Genomic DNA, 21,759 nt, shown 5'->3' on the forward strand with positions numbered 1-21,759 from the left:
CTATGGAAAATCCCATTCGATGGCTGAAAGCGGCCCTCTTCCTGCCTGATTTGCATACAGCGTCACCAAATCAAGCGTGCGCATGCGTCACGTGATGCTAAAGAAGCTGGCAGACTTTAATGGTGCTTCAACTCTTATAAAGGGGGAAAATGCTCCATATTATTCTGTGCAAAACGACCTTTAAATGACCGAAAAAGGGTCTGCTCTGCGCAAAACTTCACCAAATCGGCTGAGGACGTGCGCCATATTATCCCAAAGAAGCGTGCAAACTTTTACGGAGATCGGGCCATCGGTAGAGGTTTTGCAGTTTTAAAGGTTAAAAAAAGCACCACATTCGCATGATAAATGAGCTGAAAATATGAAAATCGACATGTTTCCCCCCCGATGGGCATGTCAAAACGCTTGATAAAGTTTTTGTAACCAGCAGCCCGAAAATCAAGTTCTCAGACCCTATCGTTGTTTTTTTATAGGCTTTTTAAGGCTCTTTTTATGCCCTTTTTATTAGGGGTTCAAGCCTGAAGGGCTGAAACCCTATTGTTATTGTTAATTTTCCCATGATGCATCATTCTCCATCTAAAACTGATCGGGCAGACCAAACCGTAAGTCGCAGAGACTTGAAACTTTCAGGGCTGGTGGTACTCACACCGACTACCTACGCCACCGAGGCACGCCCCGATCGGCCTGACGGGGGCGCTACAGCGAGCAAAAGTACGAAACGGCTCATAACTCCTTAACCGTTAGGCGTGGGCTCAAGTGTCTTATATCGTTGGAATCCTTGGCTCGGGACGGACAAAACGCATGCCTCGGATTGCCTCGTCACCCTGGGAAAAATTTCGGGAATTTTGGCATTTTCCAAAAACCTACTTTTGCGAACTAGTCCTAGGTTTTTGGCCCGACCGGAACCAAACCAGCGCAGCCAGATTCTCTGGAGTCTGAATGTCAATAATTATTAAAAAAAAGTGCAAATTTGGGTTCACGGTCCCTAAGGGCCGCCAAAACGTTTGAGGTGGGAGGGGCCCCTTTTACTCAATTGGCTATTACTCGTCAACGGAACGAGATATTGTCACCAAACTCAGCACGCCTATGTAAGAGCTCACTCTGTGGCTGCGTGAAAAAGGACACGGCGGACCGCCACTCGGTGGCGCTATAGCAACTAAAAAGCTGTCAAAATGATGCATTTCTATGGAAAATCCCATTCGATGGCTGAAAGCGGCCCTCTTCCTGCCTGATTTGCATACAGCGTCACCAAATCAAGCGTGCGCATGCGTCACGTGATGCTAAAGAAGCTGGCAGACTTTAATGGTGCTTCAACTCTTATAAAGGGGGAAAATGCTCCATATTATTCTGTGCAAAACGACCTTTAAATGACCGAAAAAGGGTCTGCTCTGCGCAAAACTTCACCAAATCGGCTGAGGACGTGCGCCATATTATCCCAAAGAAGCGTGCAAACTTTTACGGAGATCGGGCCATCGGTAGAGGTTTTGCAGTTTTAAAGGTTAAAAAAAGCACCACATTCGCATGATAAATGAGCTGAAAATATGAAAATCGACATGTTTCCCCCCCGATGGGCATGTCAAAACGCTTGATAAAGTTTTTGTAACCAGCAGCCCGAAAATCAAGTTCTCAGACCCTATCGTTGTTTTTTTATAGGCTTTTTAAGGCTCTTTTTATGCCCTTTTTATTAGGGGTTCAAGCCTGAAGGGCTGAAACCCTATTGTTATTGTTAATTTTCCCATGATGCATCATTCTCCATCTAAAACTGATCGGGCAGACCAAACCGTAAGTCGCAGAGACTTGAAACTTTCAGGGCTGGTGGTACTCACACCGACTACCTACGCCACCGAGGCACGCCCCGATCGGCCTGACGGGGGCGCTACAGCGAGCAAAAGTACGAAACGGCTCATAACTCCTTAACCGTTAGGCGTGGGCTCAAGTGTCTTATATCGTTGGAATCCTTGGCTCGGGACGGACAAAACGCATGCCTCGGATTGCCTCGTCACCCTGGGAAAAATTTCGGGAATTTTGGCATTTTCCAAAAACCTACTTTTGCGAACTAGTCCTAGGTTTTTGGCCCGACCGGAACCAAACCAGCGCAGCCAGATTCTCTGGAGTCTGAATGTCAATAATTATTAAAAAAAAGTGCAAATTTGGGTTCACGGTCCCTAAGGGCCGCCAAAACGTTTGAGGTGGGAGGGGCCCCTTTTACTCAATTGGCTATTACTCGTCAACGGAACGAGATATTGTCACCAAACTCAGCACGCCTATGTAAGAGCTCACTCTGTGGCTGCGTGAAAAAGGACACGGCGGACCGCCACTCGGTGGCGCTATAGCAACTAAAAAGCTGTCAAAATGATGCATTTCTATGGAAAATCCCATTCGATGGCTGAAAGCGGCCCTCTTCCTGCCTGATTTGCATACAGCGTCACCAAATCAAGCGTGCGCATGCGTCACGTGATGCTAAAGAAGCTGGCAGACTTTAATGGTGCTTCAACTCTTATAAAGGGGGAAAATGCTCCATATTATTCTGTGCAAAACGACCTTTAAATGACCGAAAAAGGGTCTGCTCTGCGCAAAACTTCACCAAATCGGCTGAGGACGTGCGCCATATTATCCCAAAGAAGCGTGCAAACTTTTACGGAGATCGGGCCATCGGTAGAGGTTTTGCAGTTTTAAAGGTTAAAAAAAGCACCACATTCGCATGATAAATGAGCTGAAAATATGAAAATCGACATGTTTCCCCCCCGATGGGCATGTCAAAACGCTTGATAAAGTTTTTGTAACCAGCAGCCCGAAAATCAAGTTCTCAGACCCTATCGTTGTTTTTTTATAGGCTTTTTAAGGCTCTTTTTATGCCCTTTTTATTAGGGGTTCAAGCCTGAAGGGCTGAAACCCTATTGTTATTGTTAATTTTCCCATGATGCATCATTCTCCATCTAAAACTGATCGGGCAGACCAAACCGTAAGTCGCAGAGACTTGAAACTTTCAGGGCTGGTGGTACTCACACCGACTACCTACGCCACCGAGGCACGCCCCGATCGGCCTGACGGGGGCGCTACAGCGAGCAAAAGTACGAAACGGCTCATAACTCCTTAACCGTTAGGCGTGGGCTCAAGTGTCTTATATCGTTGGAATCCTTGGCTCGGGACGGACAAAACGCATGCCTCGGATTGCCTCGTCACCCTGGGAAAAATTTCGGGAATTTTGGCATTTTCCAAAAACCTACTTTTGCGAACTAGTCCTAGGTTTTTGGCCCGACCGGAACCAAACCAGCGCAGCCAGATTCTCTGGAGTCTGAATGTCAATAATTATTAAAAAAAAGTGCAAATTTGGGTTCACGGTCCCTAAGGGCCGCCAAAACGTTTGAGGTGGGAGGGGCCCCTTTTACTCAATTGGCTATTACTCGTCAACGGAACGAGATATTGTCACCAAACTCAGCACGCCTATGTAAGAGCTCACTCTGTGGCTGCGTGAAAAAGGACACGGCAGACCGCCACTCGGTGGCGCTATAGCAACTAAAAAGCTGTCAAAATGATGCATTTCTATGGAAAATCCCATTCGATGGCTGAAAGCGGCCCTCTTCCTGCCTGATTTGCATACAGCGTCACCAAATCAAGCGTGCGCATGCGTCACGTGATGCTAAAGAAGCTGGCAGACTTTAATGGTGCTTCAACTCTTATAAAGGGGGAAAATGCTCCATATTATTCTGTGCAAAACGACCTTTAAATGACCGAAAAAGGGTCTGCTCTGCGCAAAACTTCACCAAATCGGCTGAGGACGTGCGCCATATTATCCCAAAGAAGCGTGCAAACTTTTACGGAGATCGGGCCATCGGTAGAGGTTTTGCAGTTTTAAAGGTTAAAAAAAGCACCACATTCGCATGATAAATGAGCTGAAAATATGAAAATCGACATGTTTCCCCCCCGATGGGCATGTCAAAACGCTTGATAAAGTTTTTGTAACCAGCAGCCCGAAAATCAAGTTCTCAGACCCTATCGTTGTTTTTTTATAGGCTTTTTAAGGCTCTTTTTATGCCCTTTTTATTAGGGGTTCAAGCCTGAAGGGCTGAAACCCTATTGTTATTGTTAATTTTCCCATGATGCATCATTCTCCATCTAAAACTGATCGGGCAGACCAAACCGTAAGTCGCAGAGACTTGAAACTTTCAGGGCTGGTGGTACTCACACCGACTACCTACGCCACCGAGGCACGCCCCGATCGGCCTGACGGGGGCGCTACAGCGAGCAAAAGTACGAAACGGCTCATAACTCCTTAACCGTTAGGCGTGGGCTCAAGTGTCTTATATCGTTGGAATCCTTGGCTCGGGACGGACAAAACGCATGCCTCGGATTGCCTCGTCACCCTGGGAAAAATTTCGGGAATTTTGGCATTTTCCAAAAACCTACTTTTGCGAACTAGTCCTAGGTTTTTGGCCCGACCGGAACCAAACCAGCGCAGCCAGATTCTCTGGAGTCTGAATGTCAATAATTATTAAAAAAAAGTGCAAATTTGGGTTCACGGTCCCTAAGGGCCGCCAAAACGTTTGAGGTGGGAGGGGCCCCTTTTACTCAATTGGCTATTACTCGTCAACGGAACGAGATATTGTCACCAAACTCAGCACGCCTATGTAAGAGCTCACTCTGTGGCTGCGTGAAAAAGGACACGGCGGACCGCCACTCGGTGGCGCTATAGCAACTAAAAAGCTGTCAAAATGATGCATTTCTATGGAAAATCCCATTCGATGGCTGAAAGCGGCCCTCTTCCTGCCTGATTTGCATACAGCGTCACCAAATCAAGCGTGCGCATGCGTCACGTGATGCTAAAGAAGCTGGCAGACTTTAATGGTGCTTCAACTCTTATAAAGGGGGAAAATGCTCCATATTATTCTGTGCAAAACGACCTTTAAATGACCGAAAAAGGGTCTGCTCTGCGCAAAACTTCACCAAATCGGCTGAGGACGTGCGCCATATTATCCCAAAGAAGCGTGCAAACTTTTACGGAGATCGGGCCATCGGTAGAGGTTTTGCAGTTTTAAAGGTTAAAAAAAGCACCACATTCGCATGATAAATGAGCTGAAAATATGAAAATCGACATGTTTCCCCCCCGATGGGCATGTCAAAACGCTTGATAAAGTTTTTGTAACCAGCAGCCCGAAAATCAAGTTCTCAGACCCTATCGTTGTTTTTTTATAGGCTTTTTAAGGCTCTTTTTATGCCCTTTTTATTAGGGGTTCAAGCCTGAAGGGCTGAAACCCTATTGTTATTGTTAATTTTCCCATGATGCATCATTCTCCATCTAAAACTGATCGGGCAGACCAAACCGTAAGTCGCAGAGACTTGAAACTTTCAGGGCTGGTGGTACTCACACCGACTACCTACGCCACCGAGGCACGCCCCGATCGGCCTGACGGGGGCGCTACAGCGAGCAAAAGTACGAAACGGCTCATAACTCCTTAACCGTTAGGCGTGGGCTCAAGTGTCTTATATCGTTGGAATCCTTGGCTCGGGACGGACAAAACGCATGCCTCGGATTGCCTCGTCACCCTGGGAAAAATTTCGGGAATTTTGGCATTTTCCAAAAACCTACTTTTGCGAACTAGTCCTAGGTTTTTGGCCCGACCGGAACCAAACCAGCGCAGCCAGATTCTCTGGAGTCTGAATGTCAATAATTATTAAAAAAAAGTGCAAATTTGGGTTCACGGTCCCTAAGGGCCGCCAAAACGTTTGAGGTGGGAGGGGCCCCTTTTACTCAATTGGCTATTACTCGTCAACGGAACGAGATATTGTCACCAAACTCAGCACGCCTATGTAAGAGCTCACTCTGTGGCTGCGTGAAAAAGGACACGGCGGACCGCCACTCGGTGGCGCTATAGCAACTAAAAAGCTGTCAAAATGATGCATTTCTATGGAAAATCCCATTCGATGGCTGAAAGCGGCCCTCTTCCTGCCTGATTTGCATACAGCGTCACCAAATCAAGCGTGCGCATGCGTCACGTGATGCTAAAGAAGCTGGCAGACTTTAATGGTGCTTCAACTCTTATAAAGGGGGAAAATGCTCCATATTATTCTGTGCAAAACGACCTTTAAATGACCGAAAAAGGGTCTGCTCTGCGCAAAACTTCACCAAATCGGCTGAGGACGTGCGCCATATTATCCCAAAGAAGCGTGCAAACTTTTACGGAGATCGGGCCATCGGTAGAGGTTTTGCAGTTTTAAAGGTTAAAAAAAGCACCACATTCGCATGATAAATGAGCTGAAAATATGAAAATCGACATGTTTCCCCCCCGATGGGCATGTCAAAACGCTTGATAAAGTTTTTGTAACCAGCAGCCCGAAAATCAAGTTCTCAGACCCTATCGTTGTTTTTTTATAGGCTTTTTAAGGCTCTTTTTATGCCCTTTTTATTAGGGGTTCAAGCCTGAAGGGCTGAAACCCTATTGTTATTGTTAATTTTCCCATGATGCATCATTCTCCATCTAAAACTGATCGGGCAGACCAAACCGTAAGTCGCAGAGACTTGAAACTTTCAGGGCTGGTGGTACTCACACCGACTACCTACGCCACCGAGGCACGCCCCGATCGGCCTGACGGGGGCGCTACAGCGAGCAAAAGTACGAAACGGCTCATAACTCCTTAACCGTTAGGCGTGGGCTCAAGTGTCTTATATCGTTGGAATCCTTGGCTCGGGACGGACAAAACGCATGCCTCGGATTGCCTCGTCACCCTGGGAAAAATTTCGGGAATTTTGGCATTTTCCAAAAACCTACTTTTGCGAACTAGTCCTAGGTTTTTGGCCCGACCGGAACCAAACCAGCGCAGCCAGATTCTCTGGAGTCTGAATGTCAATAATTATTAAAAAAAAGTGCAAATTTGGGTTCACGGTCCCTAAGGGCCGCCAAAACGTTTGAGGTGGGAGGGGCCCCTTTTACTCAATTGGCTATTACTCGTCAACGGAACGAGATATTGTCACCAAACTCAGCACGCCTATGTAAGAGCTCACTCTGTGGCTGCGTGAAAAAGGACACGGCGGACCGCCACTCGGTGGCGCTATAGCAACTAAAAAGCTGTCAAAATGATGCATTTCTATGGAAAATCCCATTCGATGGCTGAAAGCGGCCCTCTTCCTGCCTGATTTGCATACAGCGTCACCAAATCAAGCGTGCGCATGCGTCACGTGATGCTAAAGAAGCTGGCAGACTTTAATGGTGCTTCAACTCTTATAAAGGGGGAAAATGCTCCATATTATTCTGTGCAAAACGACCTTTAAATGACCGAAAAAGGGTCTGCTCTGCGCAAAACTTCACCAAATCGGCTGAGGACGTGCGCCATATTATCCCAAAGAAGCGTGCAAACTTTTACGGAGATCGGGCCATCGGTAGAGGTTTTGCAGTTTTAAAGGTTAAAAAAAGCACCACATTCGCATGATAAATGAGCTGAAAATATGAAAATCGACATGTTTCCCCCCCGATGGGCATGTCAAAACGCTTGATAAAGTTTTTGTAACCAGCAGCCCGAAAATCAAGTTCTCAGACCCTATCGTTGTTTTTTTATAGGCTTTTTAAGGCTCTTTTTATGCCCTTTTTATTAGGGGTTCAAGCCTGAAGGGCTGAAACCCTATTGTTATTGTTAATTTTCCCATGATGCATCATTCTCCATCTAAAACTGATCGGGCAGACCAAACCGTAAGTCGCAGAGACTTGAAACTTTCAGGGCTGGTGGTACTCACACCGACTACCTACGCCACCGAGGCACGCCCCGATCGGCCTGACGGGGGCGCTACAGCGAGCAAAAGTACGAAACGGCTCATAACTCCTTAACCGTTAGGCGTGGGCTCAAGTGTCTTATATCGTTGGAATCCTTGGCTCGGGACGGACAAAACGCATGCCTCGGATTGCCTCGCCCTTCAGGCGCCAATTTCGAGATATTTTGGGTTTTTTGAAAAACCTACTTTTGTAAACTTCTCCCACATCTTTTCCCTGATTGGAACCAAACCACTGTAGAAATGTTCTTTGGAGGGAGACTTTTAATAATTATGAAAAAAATTCAATTTTCCAATTCATGGTCGCTAAGCGGAACCAAAATGTTCAACTGGTCGGGGGCCACTTTTACGAAAATTACTATAACTTGTGAATGGAAAGAGATATTTTCGCAAAAGTTGGGTCACATGTCTATGAGCTCATACTTCAGTCACTTGATAAAAATTGTGATGATTGTCCACTTGGTGGCGCTATAACATGAAAAAAACACAAAAACGGCTATAACCACACGACGACTAGTCCGATTGACTTGAAAATTGGTGTGCGGTGTCTTGGCCCAAGCTACCATTTAGACCTATGAGGACATTGGCGTATCTCAAAAAACATGGCCGCCATAGGCCAATGAAATTTGAGCACCTATTATGTTTATGGGTCTGTAATCACGTGGTGTTGCACACATCCGAAAAATATTGCATATAATATGACAGTTCTCCTCATGGTGAACAACTTTGCCTCTTGGGCCATTGCTGTCAAATCGTTAATTAAATATTTTTAATTATGTTAAAAACCTACTTTTGTGAACTTGTCCCTGGTTTTTTGCCCAATCAGAACCAAACCAGTCTAGGACATTTCTTTGGACTCTTAAGATCAATAACTATCAAAAAAAGTTGAACTTTTGCATTTAAATGGCTATAACAGGGCCATTTCACAAAGAGGCGTGGCAAAATACACTCAAAAGCCTATAAATCCTAAGGGGAAACTCAAAACTTCACGAAAATTGTTGGGTACATGTGGCATAACATGCTGATGAATCATGCAATGTTTTTAAAGAGATCGGACTATAGGTAGCACTATAACTGTGAAAAAGCTTTAAAAACCATACATTTCCTACACTGAAAAAAAATTGGAGTGACATTTACTTTAAAAAAGCTAGGCAACTTTTTCCACACAAAAAGTGCTTGTAATATTTACTCGGGCTATTCTAAGTAATATTTACTTACTAGAACCACTTATTTTTTATGTAAAATACACAAGTAAATTGTACTGGCAATACTCATCTATAGATTGTAAGTTTCACTCAGATTACCATTGCATCCAATTACAAACCCAAGTGAACATTGCTGATATTTCTGAGTTTTGCATGATGCCCCCAGAATGCATTGTGGCAGGAAGCATGTCACCATTGTTGAGATTCTTAGGCTGAATCTTGATATCTGTGTGTGAGAAAAGCTTGCAGGAGTTCAAAGTGCTTAGTGTACAGTCTGTTATAAAACGTATTTAACTTTTCTGGTTAAAACTGTGATGGATCTTTTCTAGAATAAAACAAGGTTAATAGTATATTGCTCATACTCAGGTATAAGATTGGTGAATTAAGCCACTACACAATGATCTTTGAGCTACAGGAATGTCTTTCCTGTAGCTCAATGAGTAGAGCATGGCGCTAGCAACGCCAAGGTCATGGGTTCGATTCCCAGGGAAAGCAAGACTTGACAAAAATGTAAAATGTGAACCTTGAATACAATGTAAGTCGCTTTGGATAAAAGCGTCTGCCAAATGCATAAATGTAAATGATCATATTCTGATCATCAAGCGGCCAAAAGCATCTGATCGTGTTTTCTCTGCTTTTCTTGCCATAACAAACCCAGATACAGCAATGAGAGAAACATTAACATTAAAAAGTCATCAAACTGCCCAACTAAAGAGAACACTAATCGCCATAATGGTGACATAAAAAAACTCTCTTAATTCTCAATAAGAGCTTATGTAGCTTTAGCTATCGTTTTTGTGATTACAACTCACGTTCAGTTAAAAGTCAAAACTTATTGAGAATAAGTCAGCCACATAAAAAGCAACATCCCGAAATGACCATCTCTGCCACCACTGAACAAGTGGGATCTTTGCGAAAAATCTGTGCGCATTTTCAAATGCACTTCGCTTTTCACATTTAAATTTACTTAATATTTTAGGTGCATGTGCTGTGACTATAAAACATTAAATAGTATTTATAAATATATGATAAAATGCACTCTTTTTTCACAGTTAAGTTATTACATGAATAGACTGTACATTTTACCTAAGATATATAGTTCCAACTTAAACTTGATTTTACAATGTAATAATTACATGAATTAATGTAATAGATTTTACCATACCACAAAGTCATTTTTATCAGTGTATGGTAAATTGCCTATATTGGCTGTAAATTGACTTTTCCATCTATTATTTCAGTATAAATAAACTTAATGTCTTTAATGCCTCTGTGCTTAAAAGGCCTTAAAAGCTTGAACCCCGCTAAATGCTGCTTGCAGCTTTAATTATTATTATTATTATTATTCTGCCGTAAAACTCATCGTGCAGACCAAACCGTAAATGCTAGAGACTTCAAACTTTGTCAATAGGTAGTCCAAAAATCGAGGAGAGGTTATCAAATTATGAGCCAGATTGGCCAATAGGTGGCGCTACAGCAACCAAAAACGCGAAATGGCTCATAACTCCTAAACCGTTCATCCTAAGGGTCAAGTGTCTTATATCATTGGAAAGCTGAGACCTTGGCGAACAAAACGTATATCTCCGATTTCATTTCCGGTATGCAAATTTTTCCGCCATTTTGAATTTTGTCAAAAACCTACTTTTGCGAACTAGTCCCTGGTTTTTTGACATATCAGAACCAAACCAGTGCCAAAATGTTCTCTCTAGACTGAGTATCAATAATTATCAAAAAAAAGTTGAAATTTTGACTCATGGACGAAAAGGGGCGTGGAAATGTACATTTAAGGCGGAGCCTATTTTAATAAAGAGGCTATAACTCCAGCAAGAAATGAGATATCTTCACCAAACTTGGTACACATGTTTATGGGCTCAGTTTTTGGTCACGATAAAAAAATCGCGACGATTGGCCACTTGGTGGCGCTATAACATGGAAAAAACACAAAAAGGGCTATAACCACGCGACCGCTAGTCCGATTGACTTGAAAATTGGTAAGCAGTGTCTTGGCCCAAGGTACCATGTCTGTCTATGAGAACATTGGCGTATCTAAAAAAACATGGCCGCCATCGGCCAATGAAATTTGAGCACCTATTAGACAGGGTTAACGGAGGACGACCAGAACGAAACTCAGTAGGCATGTTTGACTCATGGTCCTATAGGTCTGTAAGAATTTTGAAAGAAATCGGCCACTAGCTGGCGCTAACGAGTTTTATGGCTCTGCAATCACGTGGTGTTGCACACATCGGCAAAATATGCATATCATATGATAGATCTCCTCATGTTGAACAACTTTGCCTCTAGAAACATTTCGGTCAATCAAATTGTTAAATGAATATTTGCAATAATGTTAAAAACCTACTTTTGCGAACTAGTCCCTGGTTTTTTGCGCAATCAGAACCAAACCAGTCTAGGACAATTCTCTGGACTCTCTAGATCAATAATTATCAAAAAAAAAGTTGATTTCTTGCATTTGGATGGCTATAACAGAGCCATTTAGAAAAGAGGCGTGGCAAAATACACTCAAAAGCCTATAAATCCTAAGAGGAAACTCAAAACTTCACGAAAATTGTTGGGTATATGTGGCATAACATGTTGAAGACACATGCAATGTTTTATGGAGATCGGAGTATAGGGGGCGCTATAAGTGTTAAAAAGCTTTGAAAACCATGTATTCCCTATGGTGAATTGCCTTTAAATGGTATTTTCCATCTCTGTAATCAGGTGGGGTTAAAACAGCCACATAATATGCATATATTATGATAGATCTTCTCATACTGAACAACTTTGCCTCTAAACTAGTCCTAGGTTTTTTGCCTGATCGGAACCAAACCACAGCAGTATGATTCGCTGCACTCTCCTGATCAATTCATATTTAGACTTTATAAAGTCACTATTATAATATTTAAAATCACATTTTGTCATTTTATCACTTCATTTCACCTGATATCTCTCAAATTCATTCAGTGCTTAAAAGCCTTTCATGCAAAAGGTGTCAAATGCTTAAAGACCTTAAATGGCTTGAACCCCGCTAAATGCTGCTCGCAGCTTTAATTATTATTATTATTATTATTCTTCTGCCGTAAAAGCGATCGTGCAGACCAAACCGTAAATGCTAGAGACTTCAAACTTTGTCAACAGGTAGTCCAAAAATCGAGGAGAGGTTATCAAATTATGAGCCAGATTGGCCCATAGGTGGCGCTATAGCAACCAAAAGCGCGAAAGGGCTCATAACTCCTAAACCGTTTGGTCCACACTCAAGTGTCTTATATCATTGGAAAGCTGAGACCATGACGAACAAAACGTATATCTCCGATTTCATTTCCGTCATGAAAATTTTTCCGCCATTTTGAATTTTGTCGAAAATCTACTTTTGCAAACTAGTCCCTGGTTTTTTGACCAATCGGAACCAAACCAGTGCAGAAATGTTCTCTGGAGACTGAATATCAATATTCATTGAAAAAAAGTTGAAATTTCGATTCATGTTTGCTAAAGGGCGTCAAAATGGACGTTCAGGGCGGAGCCTATTTTACTAATAAGGCTATAACTCAAGAAGGAAATGAGATATCTTTACCAAACTTGGTACACATATTTATGAGCTCAGTCCTTGGTCACGTTAAAAAGATCGCGACGATTGGCCACATGGTGGCGCTATAACATGAAAAAAACATAAAAAAGGGTATAACCACCTGACCGTTAGTCTTATTGACTTGAAAATGGGAAAGCAGTGTCTTGGTCCAAGGCCCCATGTATGTCTATGAGAACATTGGCGTATCTCAAAAAACATGGCCGCTATCGGCCAATGAAGTTTGAGCACCTATAAGACAAGGTTAACGGAGGCTGATCGGAACAAAACTTGATGGGCATGTTTGACTCATGGCCCTAGAGGTCTGTAAGAATTTTTAAAGAAATCGGCCACTAGTTGGCGCTAAAGATTTGTATGGCTTTGTAATCACGTGGTGTGGCACCCATCCACAAAATATGCATATCATGTGATAGAGCTCCTCATATTGAACAACTTTGCCTCTAGAACCATTGCTGTCAGTCAAATCATTAATTCAATATTTGCAATTATGTTAAAAACCTACTTTTGCGAACTAGTCCCTGGTTTTTTGCCCAATCGGAACCAAACCAGTGCCAAAATGTTCTCTGTAGTCTGAGTATCAATATTCATTGAGAAAAAGTTGAAATTTCGATTTATGGTTGCTAAGGGGTGGAAAAAGAATGTTGTGGGCGGAGCCAATTTTACTAAAAAGGCTATAACTCAAGAAGGAAATGAGATATCTTCACCAAACTTGGTACACATGTGTATGGGCTCATTTTTTTGTCTCGATAAAAAAATTGCGACGTTTGACCAGTTGGTGGCGCTATAATGTGAAAAAAAACAACGACCGTTAGTCCGATTGACCTAAAAATTGGTATGCAGTGTCTTGGCCCAAGTTACTATATAAGTCTATGAGGACATTGGTGTATCTCAAAAAACATGGCCGCCATCAGCCAATGAATTTTGAGCACCTATTAGATGGGGTTAACGGAGGTCGATCGGAACGAAACTCAGTGGACATGTTTGACTCATGGTCCTAGAGGTCTGTAAGAATTTTGAAAGAAATCAGCCACTAGTTGGCGCTAACCCAAAAGGGAAGCTCAAAAATTCACGAAAATTGTTGGGCATATGTGGCATGACATGCTGATGAAGCATGCAAAGTTTTAAAGAGATCGGACTATAGGTGGCGCTATAACTGTTAAAAAGCTTTAATTATTATTATTATTCTTCTGCCGTAAAAGCGATCGTGCAGACCAAACCGTAAATGCTAGAGACTTCAAACTTTGTCAACAGATAGTCCAAAAATCGAGGAGAGGTTATCAAATTATGAGCCAGATTGGCCCATAGGTGGCGCTATAGCAACCAAAAGTGCGAAAGGGCTCATAACTCCTAAACCGTTGCTCCTAAGGGTCAAGTGTCTTATATCATTGGAAAGCTGAGACCATGACGAACAAAACGTATATCTCCGATTTCATTTCCGTCATGAAAATTTGTCCGCCATTTTGAATTTTGTCGAAAATCTACTTTTGCGAACTAGTCCCTGGTTTTTTGACCAATCGGAACCAAACCAGTGCAGAAATGTTCCCTGGAGACTGAATATCAATATTCATTGAAAAAAAGTTGAAATTTCGATTCATGTTTGCTAAAGGGCGTCAAAATGGATGTTCAGGGCGGAGCCTATTTTACTAATAAGGCTATAACTCAAGAAGGAAATGAGATATCGTCACCAAACTTGGTACACATATTTATGGTCTCAGTCCTTGGTCACAATAAAAAGATCGCGACGATTGGCCACATGGTGGCGCTATAACATGAAAAAAACATAAAAAGGGGTATAACCACCTGACCGTTAGTCTTATTGACTTGAAAATGGGAAAGCAGTGTCTTGGCCCAAGGCCCCATGTATGTCTATGAGAACATTGGCGTATCTCAAAAAACATGGCCGCTATCGGCCAATGAAGTTTGAGCACCTATAAGACAAGGTTAACGGAGGCTGATCGGAACAAAACTTGATGGGCATGTTTGACTCATGGCCCTAGAGGTCTGTAAGAATTTTGAAAGAAATCGGCCACTAGTTGGCGCTAAAGATTTGTATGGCTCTGTAATCACGTGGTGTGGCACCAATCCACAAAATATGCATATCATGTGATAGATCTCCTCATACTGAACAACTTTGCCTCTATAACCATTGCTGTCAGTCAAATCATTAATTCAATATTTGCAATTATGTTAAAAACTTACTTTTGCGAACTAGTCCCTGGTTTTTTGCCCAATCGGAACCAAACTAGTGCCAAAATGTTCTCTGTAGTCTGAATATAAATATTCATTGAGAAAAAGTTGAAATTTCAATTTACGGTTGCTAAGGGGTGGAAAAAGATAGTTGTGGGCGGAGCCTATTTTACTAAAAAGACTATAACTTAAGAAGGAAATGAGATATCTACACCAAACTTGGAACACATGTGTATGGGCTCAATTATTGGTCTCGATAAAAAAATTGCGACGTTTGACCAGTTGGTGGCGCTATAATGTGAAAAAAACAACGACCGCTTGTCCGATTGACCTGAAAATTGATATGCAGTGTCTTGGCCCAAGTTACTATATAAGTCTATGAGGACATTGGTGTATCTCAAAAAACATGGCTGCCATCAGCCAATGAATTTTGAGCACCTATTAGATGGGGTTAACGGAGGTCGATCCGAACGAAACTCAGTGGACATGTTTGACTCATGGTCCTAGAGGTCTGTAAGAATTTTGAAAGAAATCGGCCACTAGTTGGCGCTAACCCAAAAGGGAAGCTCAAAAATTCACGAAAATTGTTGGGTATATGTGGCATGACATGCTGATGAAGCATGCAACGTTTTAAAGACATCGGACTATAGGTGGCGCTATAACTGTTAAAAAGCTTTAAAAACCATGCATTTCCTATGGTAAATTGCCTATATTGGCTGTGAATGGACTTTTCCATCTATTATTTCAGTGTTTAAAATCTTGCTAAATAAAACGTAATGTCTTTAATGCCTATGTGCTTAAAAGCCCTTAAATGCTTGAACCCCGCTCAAATGCTGCTTGCAGCTTTAATTAGGGGTTCAAGCACGAAGTGCTGAACACCTATTGTATTTGTGCTGATTTTTATTATTATTAGGGGTTCAAGCACGAAGTGCTGAACACCTATTGTATTTGTGCTGATTTTTAGGGGTTCAAGCATGAAATGCTGAAACCCTATTGTAATTGTACTGATTTTTAGGGGTTCAAGCACGAAGTGCTGAACACCTATTGTATTTGTGCTGATTTTTATTAGGGGTTCAAGCACGAAGTGCTGAAACCCTATTGTAATTGTATTGATTTTTATTAGGGGTTCAAGCACGAAGTGCTGAACACCTATTGTATTTGTGCTGATTTTTATTATTATTATTATTATTATTATTATTCTGCCGTAAAACTCATCGTGCAGACCAAACCGTAAATGCTAGAGACTTCAAACTTTGTCAATAGGTAGTCCAAAAATCGAGGAGAGGTTATCAAATTATGAGCCAGATTGGCCAATAGGTGGCGCTACAGCAACCAAAAACGCGAAATGGCTCATAACTCCTAAACCGTTCATCCTAAAGGTCAAGTATCTTATATCATTGGAAAGCTGAGATCATGACGAACAAAACGTATATCTCCGATTTCATTTCCGGTATGCAAATTTTTCCGCCATTTTGAATTTTGTCAAAAACCTACTTTTGCGAACTAGTCCCTGGTTTTTTGACATATCAGAACCAAACCAGTGCCAAAATGTTCACTCTAGTCTCAATATCAATAATTATCAAAAAAAAGTTGAAATTTTGACTCATGAACGAAAAGGGGCGTGGAAATGTACATTTAAGGCGGAGCCTATTTTACTAAAGAGGCTATAACTACAGCAAGAAATGAGATATCTTCACCAAACTTGGTACACATGTTTATGGGCTCAGTCTTTGGTCACGATAAAAAAATCGCGACGATTGGCCACTTGGTGGCGCTATAACATGGAAAAAACACAAAAAGGGCTATAACCACGCGACCGCTAGTCCGATTGACTGGAAAATTGGTATGCAATGTCTTGGCCCAAGGTACCATGTCTGTCTATGAGAACATTGGCGTATCTCAAAAAACATGGCCGCCATCGGCCAATGAAATTTGAGCACCTATTAGACAGGGTTAACGGAGGTTGATCGGAAAAAAACTCAGTGGGCATGTTTAACTCATGGTCCTAGAGGTCTGTAAGAATTTTGAAAGAAATCGGCCACTAGCTGGCGCTAACGAGTTTTATGGCTCTGCAATCACGTGGCGTTGCACACATCGGCAAAATATGCATATCATATGATAGATCTCCTCATGTTGAACAACTTTGCCTCCAGAACCATTGCTGTCAATCAAATCATTAAATAAATATTTGCAATTATGTTAAAAACCTACTTTTGCGAACTAGTCCCTGGTTTTTTGCCCAATCAGAACCAAACCAGTCTAGGACAATTCTCTGGACTCTCTAGATCAATAATTATCAAAAAAAAGTTGATTTTTTGCATTTGGATGGCTATAACAGGGCCATTTAGAAAAGAGGCGTGGCAAAATACACTCAAAAGCCTATAAATCCTAAGGGAAAACTCAAAACTTCACGGAAATTGTTGGGTATATGTGGCATAACATGTTGAAGACACATGCAAAGTTTTATGGAGATCGGAGTATAGGGGGCGCTATAAGTGTTAAAAAGCTTTGAAAACCATGTATTCCCTATGGTGAATCTCTGTAATCAGGTGGGGTTAAAACCGCCACATAATATGCATATATTATGATAGATCTTCTCATACTGAACAACTTTGCCTCTATAACCAATACTGTCAATCAAATCTTTATTTAAATATTCACAATTACGTTAAAAACCTCGTTTTGCAAACTAGTCCTAGGTTTTTTGCCTGATCGGAACCAAACCACAGCAGTATGATTCTCTGCACTCTCCTGATCAATTCATATTTAGACTTTATAAAGTCACTATTATAATATTTAAAATCACATTTTGTCAGTTTATCACTTCATTTCACCTGATATCTCTCAAATTCATTCAGTGCTTAAAAGCCTTTCATGCAAAAGGTGTCAATTGCTTAAAAACCTTAAATGGCTTGAACCCCGATAAATGCTGCTCGCAGCTTTAATTATTATTATTATTATTATTATTCTGCCGTAAAACTCATCGTGCAGACCAAACCGTAAGGGCTAGAGACTTGAAACTTTGTCAATAGGTAGTCCAAAAATCGAGGAAAGGTTATCAAATTATGAGCCAGATTGGCCAATAGGTGGCGCTATAGCAATCAATTGCGCAAAAGGGCTCATAACTCCTAAACCGTTTGGTCCACACTCAAGTGTCTTATATCATTGGAAAGCTGAGACATTGGCGAACAAAACGTATATCTCCGATTTCATTTCCGTCATGAAAATTTTTCCGCCATTTTGAATTTTGTCAAAAACCTACTTTTGCGAACTAGTCCCTGGTTTTTTGACATATCGGAACCAAACCAGTGCCAAAATGTTCTGTCTAGTCTGACTATCAATAATTATCAAAAAAAAGTTGAAATTTTGAATCATGAACGAAAAGGGGTGTGGAAATGTACATTTAAGGCGGAGCCTATTTTACTAAAGAGGCTATAACTCCAGCAAGAAATGAGATATATTCACCAAACTTGGTACACATGTTTATGGGCTCAGCCTTTGGTCACGATAAAAAAATCGCGACGATTGGCCACTTGGTGGCGCTATAACATGGAAAAAACACAAAAAGGGCTATAACCACGCGACCGCTAGTCCGATTGACTTGAAAATTGGTAAGCAGTGTCTTGGCCCAAGGTACCATGTCTGTCTATGAGAACATTGGCGTATCTCAAAAAACATGGCCGCCATCGGCCAATGAAATTTGAGCACCTATTAGACAGGGTTAACGGAGGTCGATCGGAACAAAACTCAGTGGGCATGTTTGACTCATGGTCCTAGAGGTCTGTAAGAATTTTGAAAGAAATCGGCCACTAGTTGGCGCTAACGAGTTTTATGGCTCTGCCATCACGTGGTGTTGCACACATCGGCAAAATATGCATATCATATGATAGATCTCCTCATGCTGAACAACTTTGCCTCTAGAACCATTTTTGGCAATTAAATCGTTAAATAAATATTTGCAATAATGTTAAAAACTTACTTTTGCGAACTAGTCCCTGGTTTTTTGCCCAATCAGAACCAAACCAGTCTAGGACAATTCTCTGGACTCTCTAGATCAATAATTATCAAAAAAAAAGTTGATTTCTTGCATTTGGATGGCTATAACAGAGCCATTTAGAAAAGAGGTGTGGCAAAATACACTCAAAAGCCTATAAATCCTAAGGGGAAACTCAAAACTTCACGAAAATTGTTGGGTATATGTGGCATAACATGTTGAAGACACATGCAAAGTTTTATGGAGATCGGAGTATAGGGGGCGCTATAAGTGTTAAAAAGCTTTGAAAACCATGTATTCCCTCTGGTGAATTGCTTGTAAATTGTATTTTCCATCTCTGTAATCGCATATATTATGATAGATCTTCTCATACTGAACAACTTTGCCTCTATAACCAATACTGTCAATCAAATCTTTATTTAAATATTCACAATTATGTTAAAAACCTCGTTTTGCAAACTAGTCCAAGGTTTTTTGCCTGATCGGAACCAAACCACAGCAGTATGATTCTCTGCACTCTCCTAATCAATTCATATTTAGACTTTATAAAGTCACTATTATAATATTTAAAATCACATTTTGTCAGTTTATCACTTCATTTCACCTGATATCTCTCAAATTCATTCAGTGCTTAAAAGCCTTTCATGCAAAAGGTGTCAAATGCTTAAAGACCTTAAATGGCTTGAACCCCGCTAAATGCTGCTCGCAGCTTTAATTATTATTATTATTATTATTATTATTCTGCCGTAAAAGCGATCGTGCAGACCAAACCGTAAATGCTAGAGACTTCAAACTTTGTCAACAGGTAGTCCAAAAATCGAGGAGAGGTTATCAAATTATGAGCCAGATTGGCCCATAGGTGGCGCTATAGCAACCAAAAGCGCGAAAGGGCTCATAACTCCTAAACCGTTGCTCCTAAGGGTCAAGTGCCTTATATCATTGGAAAGCTGAGACCATGACGAACAAAACGTATATCTCCGATTTCATTTCCGTCATGAAAATTTGTCCGCCATTTTGAATTTTGTCGAAAATCTACTTTTGCAAACTAGTCCCTGGTTTTTTGACCAGTCGGAACCAAACCAGTGCAGAAATGTTCTCTGGAGACTGAATATCAATATTCATTGAAAAAAAGTCGAAATTTCGATTCATGTTTGCTAAAGGGCATCAAAATGGACGTTCAGGGCGGAGCCTATTTTACTAATAAGGCTATAACTCAAGAAGGAAATGAGATATCGTCACCAAACTTGGTACACATATTTATGGGCTCAGTCCTTGGTCACGTTAAAAAGATCGCGACGATTGGCCACATGGTGGCGCTATAACATGAAAAAAACATAAAAAGGGGTATAACCACCTGACCGTTAGTCTTATTGACTTGAAAATGGGAAAGCAGTGTCTTGGTCCAAGGCCCCATGTATGTCTATGAGAACATCGGCGTATCTCAAAAAACATGGCCGCTATCGGCCAATGAAATTTGAGCATCTATTAGACAAGGTTAACGGAGGCTGATCGGAACAAAACTTGATGGGCATGTTTGACTCATGGCCCTAGAGGTCTGTAAGGATTTTGAACGAAATCGGCCACTAGTTGGCGCTAATGTGTTGTATGGCTCTGTAATCACGTGGTGTGGCACCCATCCACAAAATATGCATATCATGTGATAGATCTCCTCAGGCTGAACAACTTTGCCTCTAAAACCATTGCTGTCAGTCAAATCATTAATTCAATATTTGCAATTATGTTAAAAACCTACTTTTGCAAACTAGTCCCTGGTTTTTTGCCCAATCGGAACCAAACCAGTGCCAAAATGTTCTCTGTAGTCTGAATATCAATATTCATTGAGAAAAAGTTGAAATTTCGATTTACGGTTGCTAAGGGGTGGAAAAAGAATGTTGTGGGCGGAGCCTATTTTACTAAAAAGGCTATAACTTAAGAAGGAAATTAGATATCTTCACCAAACTTGGTACACATGTGTATGGGCTCATTTTTTGGTCTCGATAAAAAAATCGCGACGTTTGACCAGTTGGTGGCGCTATAATGTGAAAAAAACAACGACCGCTAGTCCGATTGACCTGAAAATTGGTATGCAGTGTCTTGGCCCAAGTTACTATATAAGTCTATGAGGACATTGGTGTATCTCAAAAAACATGGCCGCCATCAGCCAATGAATTTTGAGCACCTATTAGATGGGGTTAACGGAGGTCGATCGGAACGAAACTCAGTGGGCATGTTTGACTCATGGTCCTAGAGGTCTGTAAGAATTTTGAAAGAAATCGGACACTAGTTGGCGCTAACCCAAAAGGGAAGCTCAAAAATTCACGAAAATTGTTGGGTATATGTGGCATGACATGCTGATGAAGCATGCAAAGTTTTAAAGAGATCGGACTATAGGTGGCGCTATAACTGTTAAAAAGCTTTAAAAACCATGCATTTCCTATGGTAAATTGCCTATATTGGCTGTGAATTGACTTTTTCATCTATTATTTCAGTGTTTAAAATCTTGCTAAATAAAACTTTATGTCTTTAATGCCTCAGTGCTTAAACGCCCTTAAATGCTTGAACCCCGCTCAAATGCTGCTTGCAGCTTTAATTATTATTATTATTATTATTATTATTATTATTATTCTGCCGTAAAACTCATCGTGCAGACCAAACCGTAAATGCTAGAGACTTCAAACTTTGTCAATAGGTAGTCCAAAAATCGAGGAGAGGTTATCAAATTATGAGCCAGATTGGCCAATAGGTGGCGCTACAGCAACCAAAAACGCGAAATGGCTCATAACTCCTAAACCGTTCGTCCTAAGGGTCAAGTGTCTTATATCATTGGAAAGCTGAGACCATGACGAACAAAATGTATATCTCCGATTTCATTTCCGGTATGCAAATTTTTCCGCCATTTTGAATTTTGTCAAAAACCTACTTTTGCGAACTAGTCCCTGGTTTTTTGACATATCGGAACCAAACCAGTGCCAAAATGTTCTCTCTAGTCTGAATATCAATAATTATCAAAAAAAAGTTGAAATTTTGACTCATG

At 41.3% G+C, this 21,759-nt stretch overlaps 1 protein-coding gene across 1 annotated transcript in view; it reads right to left on the minus strand.

Moving 5' to 3' along the window:
- fhl1a (four and a half LIM domains 1a) overlaps nt 1–21,759 on the minus strand; it is a 111,918-nt gene that overhangs the window by 77,310 nt on the left and 12,849 nt on the right. The gene's annotated exons all lie outside the window — the stretch shown is intronic.

This window comes from Pseudorasbora parva, chromosome 11 (assembly GCF_024679245.1).
Source record: "Pseudorasbora parva isolate DD20220531a chromosome 11, ASM2467924v1, whole genome shotgun sequence".
Taxonomy (NCBI): Eukaryota; Metazoa; Chordata; class Actinopteri; order Cypriniformes; family Gobionidae; genus Pseudorasbora; species Pseudorasbora parva.